Below are 8,901 nucleotides of genomic sequence, written 5' to 3' on the forward strand. Positions count from 1 at the left end.
GAGACACCAGTCAGTGTACAGATATCTCCCTAAGAGAGAGGGGACAGAGAGACACCAGTCAGTGTACAGATATCTCCCTGAGAGCGAGGGGACAGAAAGACACCAGTCAGTGTACAGATATTTCCCTGAGAGAAGGGACTGAGCAACACCAGTCAGTGTACAGATATCTCCCTGAGAGAGTGGGGACTGAGATACACCAGTCAGTTTACAAATATCTCCCTGAGAGAGTGGCTGAGAGACACCAGTCAGTGTACTGATATCTCCCTGAGAGAGAGGGACAGAGAGACACCAGTCAGTGTGCAAATATCTCCCTGAGAGAGAAGGGACTGAGAGACACCAGTCAGTGTACAGATATCACCCTGAGAGAGAGAGGGGACTGAGAGACACCAGTCAGTGTACAGATATCTCCCTGAGAGAGAGAGGGGACTGAGAGACACCAGTCAGTGTACAGATATCTCCCTGAGGGATAGAGGGACTGAGAGACACCAGTAAGAGTTACAGATATCTCACTGAGAAGGAGGGACTGAGAGGCACCAGTCAGTTCACAGATATCTCCATAAGAGTGGGGAGTGTGAGACACCAGTCAGTGTACAGATATCTCCCTGAGAGAGAGGGAACTGAGAGAAATAAGTCAGTGTACAGATATCTCCCTGAGAGAGAGAGGGGACTGAGAGACACCAGTCAGTGTGCAGATATCTCCCCAAATGAGAGAGGGGACTGAGGGACACCAGTCAGTGTACAGATATCTCCCTGACAGAGAGGGAACTGAGAGAAACCAGTCAGTGTACAGATATCTCCCTGAGAGAGACAGGGGACTGAGAGACACCAGTCAGTGTACAGATATCTCCCTGAGCGATAGAGGGACTGAGAGACACCAGACTGTGTACAGATATCTCCCTGAGAGAGAGAGGGACTGAGAGACACCAGTCAGTGTACAGATATCACCCTGAGAGAGAGAGAGAGACTGAGAGACACCAGTCAGTGTACAGATATCTCCCTGAGATAGAGAGAGGGGACTGAGAGACACCAGTCAGTGTACAGATATCTCCCTGAGAGAGAGAGAGGGGACTGAGAGACACCAGTCAGTGTACAGATATTTCCCTGAGAGAGAGAGGAGACTGAGAGACATCAGTCAGTGTACAGATATCTCCCTGAGCGATAGAGGGACTGAGAGAAACCAGACAGTGTACAGATATCTCCCTGAAAGAGAGAGAGAGGGGACTGAGAGACACCAGTCAGTGTACAGATATCTCCCTGAGAGAAAGGGGGACTGAGAGACAACAATCAGTGTAAAGACATCTCGCCGAGCTAAAGGGAATGAGAGACACCAGTCAGTGTACAGATATTTCCCTGAGAGAGAGGGGACTGAGAGACACCATTCAGTGTACAGATATCTCCCTGAGAGAGAGGGGACTGAGAGACACCAGTCAGTGTCCAGATATTTCCCTGAGAGAGAGGGGACTGAGAGACACCAGTCAGTGTACAGATATCTCCCTGAGAGAGGGGACTGAGAGACACAAGTCAGTGTACAGATATCTCCTTGAGAGAGAGGGGACTGAGAGACACCAGTCCGAGTACAAATATCTACCTGAGAGAGAGGGGACCGTGAGACACCAGTCCGTGTACAGAAATCTCCCTGAGAGATAGGGGACTGAGAGACACCAGTCAGTGCACAGATATCCCCCTGAGAAAGAGGGGACTGAGAGATACTAGTCAGTGTACAGATATCTCCCTGAGAGCGAGGGGACAGAAAGACACCAGTCAGTGTACAGATATCTCCCTGAGAGAGAGAGGGACTGAGAGACACCAGTTAGTGTACTGATATCTCCCTGAGAGAGAGGGACGGAGAGACACCAGTCAGTGTACAGATATCTCCCAGAGAGAGAAAGGGACTGAGAGACACCAGTCAGTGTACAGATATCTCCCTGAGAGAGAGAGAGACTGAGAGACACCAGTCAGTGTATAGATATCTCCCTGAGAGATAGAGGGACTGAGAGACACCAGTCAGTGTACAGATATCTCCCTGAGAGAGACGGGACTGAGATACACCAGTCAGTGTACAGACATCTCCCGGAGAGAGAGAGGGAATGAGAGGCACCAGTCAGTGTACAGATATCTCCCTGAGAGAGCGGGACTTAGAGGCACCAGTCAGTGTACAGATATCTCCCTGAGAGAGGGGACTGAGAGACAACAGTCAGTGTACAGATATCTCCCTGAGAGAGAGAGGGGACTGAGAGACACCAGTCCGTGTACAGATATCTCCCTGAGAGAGAGGGGACTGAGAGACACCAGTCAGTGTACAGAAATCTCCCTGAGAGATAGGGGAATGAGAGACACCAGTCAGTGTACAGATATCTCCCTGAGAGAGAGGGGACTGAGAGACACCAGTCAGTGTACAGATATCTCCCTGAGAGAGAGAGGGGACTGAGAGACACCAGTCCATGTACAGATGTCTCTCTGAGAGAGAGGGGACTGAGAGACACCAGTCAGTGTACACATATCTCCATGAGAGAGGGAGGGGACTGAGAGACACCAGTCAGTGTACAGATATCTCCCTGAGAGAGAGAGAGACTGAGAGACACCAGTCAGTGTATAGATATCTCCCTGAGAGAGAGAGGGACTGAGAGACACCAGTCAGTGTACAGATATCTCCCTGAGAGAGAGGGGACTGAGATACACCAGTCAGTGTACAGACATCTCCCGGAGAGAGAGAGGGACTGAGAGGCACCAGTCAGTGTACAGATATCTCCCTGTGAGAGGGGACTGAGAGACAACAGTCAGTGTACAGATATCTCCCTGAGAGAGAGAGGGGACTGAGAGACACCAGTCCGTGTACAGATGTCTCTCTGAGAGAGAGGGGACTGAGAGACACCAGTCAGTGTACACATATCTCCATGAGAGAGGGAGGGGACTGAGAGACACCAGTCAGTGTACAGATATCTCCCTGAGAGAGAGGGGACTGAGAGACACCAGTCAGTGTACAGAAATCTCCCTGAGAGAGAGGGGAATGAGAGACACCTGTCAGTGTACAGATATCTCCCTGAGAGAGAGGGGACTGGGAGACAACAGTCAGTGTACAGATATCTCCCTGAGAGATAGAGGGACTGAGTGACACCAGTCAGTGTACAGATATCTCCCTGAGACAGAGAGGGACTGAGAGACACCAGTCAGTGTACAGATATCTCCCTGAGAGAGGGGACTGAGAGACACAAGTCAGTGTACAGATATCTCCTTGAGAGAGAGGGGACTGAGAGACACCAGTCCGAGTACAAATATCTACCTGAGAGAGAGGGGACTGTGAGACACCAGTCCGTGTACAGAAATCTCCCTGAGAGAGAGGGGACTGAGAGACACCAGTCAGTGCACAGATATTCCCCTGAGAAAGAGGGGACTGAGAGATACTAGTCAGTGTACAGATATCTCCCTGAGAGCGAGGGGACAGAAAGACACCAGTCAGTGTACAGATATCTCCCTGAGAGAAGGGACTGAGAGACACCAGTCAGTGTACAGATATCACCCTGAGAGAGAGGGGACTGAGATACACCAGTCAGTGTACAAATATCCTCCTGAGAGGTTAGGGACTGAGAGACACCAGTCAGTGTACAGATATCTCCCTGAGAGAGAGGGGACTGAGAGATACCATTCAGGGTACAGATGTTTCTCTGCGAATGAGAGGGGACTGAGAGACACCAGTCAGTGTACAGATATCTCCCTGAGAGAGAGAGTGACTGAGAGACACCAGTCAGTGTACAGATATCTCCCTGAGATAGAGGAACTGAGAGATACCAGTCAGTGTACAGATATCTCCCAGAGAGAGAAAGGGACTGAGAGACACCAGTCAGTGTACAGATATCTCCCTGAGAGAGAGAGAGACTGAGAGACACGAGTCAGTGTATAGATATCTCCCTGAGAGAGAGAGGGACTGAGAGACACCAGTCAGTGTACAAATATCTCCCTGAGAGAGAGGGGACTGAGATACACCAGTCAGTGTACAGACATCTCCCGGAGAGAGAGAGGCAATGAGAGGCACCAGTCAGTGTACAGATATCTCCCTGAGAGAGAGAGGGGACTGAGAGACACCAGTCAGTGTACAGATATCTCCCTGAGAGAGGGGACTGAGAGACAACAGTCAGTGTACAGATATCTCCCTGAGAGAGAGAGGCGACCGAGAGACACCAGTCCGTGTACAGATATCTCCCTGAGAGAGAGGGGACTGAGAGACACCAGTCAGTGTACAGAAATCTCCCTGAGAGATAGGGGAATGAGAGACACCAGTCAGTGTACAGATATCTCCCTGAGAGAGAGGGGACTGAGAGACACCAGTCAGTGTACAGATATCTCCATGAGAGAGAGGGGACTGAGAGACACCAGTCAGTGTACAGAAAACTCCCTGAGAGAGAGGGGACTGAGAGACACCAGTCCGAGTACAAATATCTATCATAGAGAGAGGGGACTGTGAGACACCAATCCGTGTACAAATATCTCCCTGAGAGAGAGGGGACTGTGAGACACCAGTCAGTGTACAGATATCTCCCTAAGAGAGAGGGGACAGAGAGACACCAGTCAGTGTACAGATATCTCCCTGAGAGCGAGGGGACAGAAAGACACCAGTCAGTGTACAGATATTTCCCTGAGAGAAGGGACTGAGCAACACCAGTCAGTGTACAGATATCTCCCTGAGAGAGTGGGGACTGAGATACACCAGTCAGTTTACAAATATCTCCCTGAGAGAGTGGCTGAGAGACACCAGTCAGTGTACTGATATCTCCCTGAGAGAGAGGGACAGAGAGACACCAGTCAGTGTGCAAATATCTCCCTGAGAGAGAAGGGACTGAGAGACACCAGTCAGTGTACAGATATCACCCTGAGAGAGAGAGGGGACTGAGAGACACCAGTCAGTGTACAGATATCTCCCTGAGAGAGAGAGGGGACTGAGAGACACCAGTCAGTGTACAGATATCTCCCTGAGGGATAGAGGGACTGAGAGACACCAGTAAGAGTTACAGATATCTCACTGAGAAGGAGGGACTGAGAGGCACCAGTCAGTTCACAGATATCTCCATAAGAGTGGGGAGTGTGAGACACCAGTCAGTGTACAGATATCTCCCTGAGAGAGAGGGAACTGAGAGAAATAAGTCAGTGTACAGATATCTCCCTGAGAGAGAGAGGGGACTGAGAGACACCAGTCAGTGTGCAGATATCTCCCCAAATGAGAGAGGGGACTGAGGGACACCAGTCAGTGTACAGATATCTCCCTGACAGAGAGGGAACTGAGAGAAACCAGTCAGTGTACAGATATCTCCCTGAGAGAGACAGGGGACTGAGAGACACCAGTCAGTGTACAGATATCTCCCTGAGCGATAGAGGGACTGAGAGACACCAGACTGTGTACAGATATCTCCCTGAGAGAGAGAGGGACTGAGAGACACCAGTCAGTGTACAGATATCACCCTGAGAGAGAGAGAGAGACTGAGAGACACCAGTCAGTGTACAGATATCTCCCTGAGATAGAGAGAGGGGACTGAGAGACACCAGTCAGTGTACAGATATCTCCCTGAGAGAGAGAGAGGGGACTGAGAGACACCAGTCAGTGTACAGATATTTCCCTGAGAGAGAGAGGAGACTGAGAGACATCAGTCAGTGTACAGATATCTCCCTGAGCGATAGAGGGACTGAGAGAAACCAGACAGTGTACAGATATCTCCCTGAAAGAGAGAGAGAGGGGACTGAGAGACACCAGTCAGTGTACAGATATCTCCCTGAGAGAAAGGGGGACTGAGAGACAACAATCAGTGTAAAGACATCTCGCCGAGCTAAAGGGAATGAGAGACACCAGTCAGTGTACAGATATTTCCCTGAGAGAGAGGGGACTGAGAGACACCATTCAGTGTACAGATATCTCCCTGAGAGAGAGGGGACTGAGAGACACCAGTCAGTGTCCAGATATTTCCCTGAGAGAGAGGGGACTGAGAGACACCAGTCAGTGTACAGATATCTCCCTGAGAGAGGGGACTGAGAGACACAAGTCAGTGTACAGATATCTCCTTGAGAGAGAGGGGACTGAGAGACACCAGTCCGAGTACAAATATCTACCTGAGAGAGAGGGGACCGTGAGACACCAGTCCGTGTACAGAAATCTCCCTGAGAGATAGGGGACTGAGAGACACCAGTCAGTGCACAGATATCCCCCTGAGAAAGAGGGGACTGAGAGATACTAGTCAGTGTACAGATATCTCCCTGAGAGCGAGGGGACAGAAAGACACCAGTCAGTGTACAGATATCTCCCTGAGAGAGAGAGGGACTGAGAGACACCAGTTAGTGTACTGATATCTCCCTGAGAGAGAGGGACGGAGAGACACCAGTCAGTGTACAGATATCTCCCAGAGAGAGAAAGGGACTGAGAGACACCAGTCAGTGTACAGATATCTCCCTGAGAGAGAGACAGACTGAGAGACACCAGTCAGTGTATAGATATCTCCCTGAGAGAAAGAGGGACTGAGAGACACCAGTCAGTGTACAGATATCTCCCTGAGAGAGACGGGACTGAGATACACCAGTCAGTGTACAGACATCTCCCGGAGAGAGAGAGGGAATGAGAGGCACCAGTCAGTGTACAGATATCTCCCTGAGAGAGCGGGACTTAGAGGCACCAGTCAGTGTACAGATATCTCCCTGAGAGAGGGGACTGAGAGACAACAGTCAGTGTACAGATATCTCCCTGAGAGAGAGAGGGGACTGAGAGACACCAGTCCGTGTACAGATATCTCCCTGAGAGAGAGGGGACTGAGAGACACCAGTCAGTGTACAGAAATCTCCCTGAGAGATAGGGGAATGAGAGACACCAGTCAGTGTACAGATATCTCCCTGAGAGAGAGGGGACTGAGAGACACCAGTCAGTGTACAGATATCTCCCTGAGAGAGAGAGGGGACTGAGAGACACCAGTCCATGTACAGATGTCTCTCTGAGAGAGAGGGGACTGAGAGACACCAGTCAGTGTACACATATCTCCATGAGAGAGGGAGGGGACTGAGAGACACCAGTCAGTGTACAGATATCTCCCTGAGAGAGAGGGGACTGAGAGACACCAGTCAGTGTACAGAAATCTCCCTGAGAGAGAGGGGAATGAGAGACACCAGTCAGTGTACAGATATCTACCTGAGAGAGAGGGGACTGGGAGACAACAGTCAGTGTACAGATATCTCCCTGAGAGATAGAGGGACTGAGTGACACCAGTCAGTGTACAGATATCTCCCTGAGACAGAGAGGGACTGAGAGACACCAGTCAGTGTACAGATATCTCCCTGAGAGAGGGGACTGAGAGACACAAGTCAGTGTACAGATATCTCCTTGAGAGAGAGGGGACTGAGAGACACCAGTCCGAGTACAAATATCTACCTGAGAGAGAGGGGACTGTGAGACACCAGTCCGTGTACAGAAATCTCCCTGAGAGAGAGGGGACTGAGAGACACCAGTCACTGCACAGATATTCCCCTGAGAAAGAGGGGACTGAGAGATACTAGTCAGTGTACAGATATCTCCCTGAGAGCGAGGGGACAGAAAGACACCAGTCAGTGTACAGATATCTCCCTGAGAGAAGGGACTGAGAGACACCAGTCAGTGTACAGATATCACCCTGAGAGAGAGGGGACTGAGATACACCAGTCAGTGTACAGATATCTCCCTGAGAGAGAGGGGACTGAGAGATAACATTCAGGGTACAGATGTTTCTCTGCGAATGAGAGGGGACTGAGAGACACCAGTCAGTGTACAGATATCTCCCTGAGAGAGAGAGGGACTGAGAGACACCAGTCAGTGTACAGATATCTCACTGAGATAGAGGGACTGAGAGATACAAGTCAGTGTACAGATATCTCCCAGAGAGAGAAAGGGACTGAGAGACACCAGTCAGTGTACAGATATCTCCCTGAGAGAGAGAGAGACTGAGAGACACGAGTCAGTGTATAGATATCTCCCTGAGAGAGAGAGGGACTGAGAGACACCAGTCAGTGTACAGATATCTCCCTGAGAGAGAGGGGACTGAGATACACCAGTCAGTGTACAGACATCTCCCGGAGAGAGAGAGGGAATGAGAGGCACCAGTCAGTGTACAGATATCTCCCTGAGAGAGAGAGGGGACTGAGAGACACCAGTCAGTGTACAGATATCTCCCTGAGAGAGGGGACTGAGAGACAACAGTCAGTGTACAGATATCTCCCTGAGAGAGAGAGGCGACTGAGAGACACCAGTCCGTGTACAGATATCTCCCTGAGAGAGAGGGGACTGAGAGACACCAGTCAGTGTACAGAAATCTCCCTGAGAGATAGGGGAATGAGAGACACCAGTCAGTGTACAGATATCTCCCTGAGAGAGAGGGGACTGAGAGACACCAGTCAGTGTACAGATATCTCCCTGAGAGAGAGGGGACTGAGAGACACCAGTCAGTGTACAGAAAACTCCCTGAGAGAGAGGGGACTGAGAGACACCAGTCCGAGTACAAATATCTATCATAGAGAGAGGGGACTGTGAGACACCAATCCGTGTACAAATATCTCCCTGAGAGAGAGGGGACTGTGAGACACCAGTCAGTGTACTATTATCTCCCTGAGAGAGAGGGGACAGAGAGACACCAGTCAGTGTACAGATATCTCCCTGAGAGCGAGGGGACAGAAAGACACCAGTCAGTGTACAGATATTTCCCTGAGAGAAGGGACTGAGCAACACCAGTCAGTGTACAGATATCTCCCTGAGAGAGAGGGGACTGAGATACACCAGTCAGTTTACAATATCTCCCTGAGAGAGTGGCTGAGAGACACCAGTCAGTGTACAGATATCTCCCTGAGAGAGAGGGACAGAGAGACACCAGTCAGTGTGCAAATATCTCCCTGAGAGAGAAGGGACTG

General features: G+C 50.4%; 1 long non-coding RNA gene across 1 annotated transcript; it reads right to left on the minus strand.

Annotated features, from left to right (window-relative positions):
* Positions 1 to 371: 371 nt before the first annotated feature.
* LOC144677678 (uncharacterized) lies at positions 372 to 5,292 on the minus strand. Its single transcript, XR_013575787.1, has 3 exons — positions 5,224 to 5,292; positions 966 to 1,118; positions 372 to 475 (listed from the first exon to the last, which is right to left on the minus strand). It is a non-coding gene; the product is annotated as an uncharacterized LOC144677678 (long non-coding RNA).
* Between the last annotated feature and the right edge of the window lie 3,609 nt (positions 5,293 to 8,901).

This window comes from Cetorhinus maximus, unplaced genomic scaffold (genome assembly GCF_964194155.1).
Source record: "Cetorhinus maximus unplaced genomic scaffold, sCetMax3.hap1.1 HAP1_SCAFFOLD_2869, whole genome shotgun sequence".
NCBI classification, from domain to species: Eukaryota; Metazoa; Chordata; class Chondrichthyes; order Lamniformes; family Cetorhinidae; genus Cetorhinus; species Cetorhinus maximus.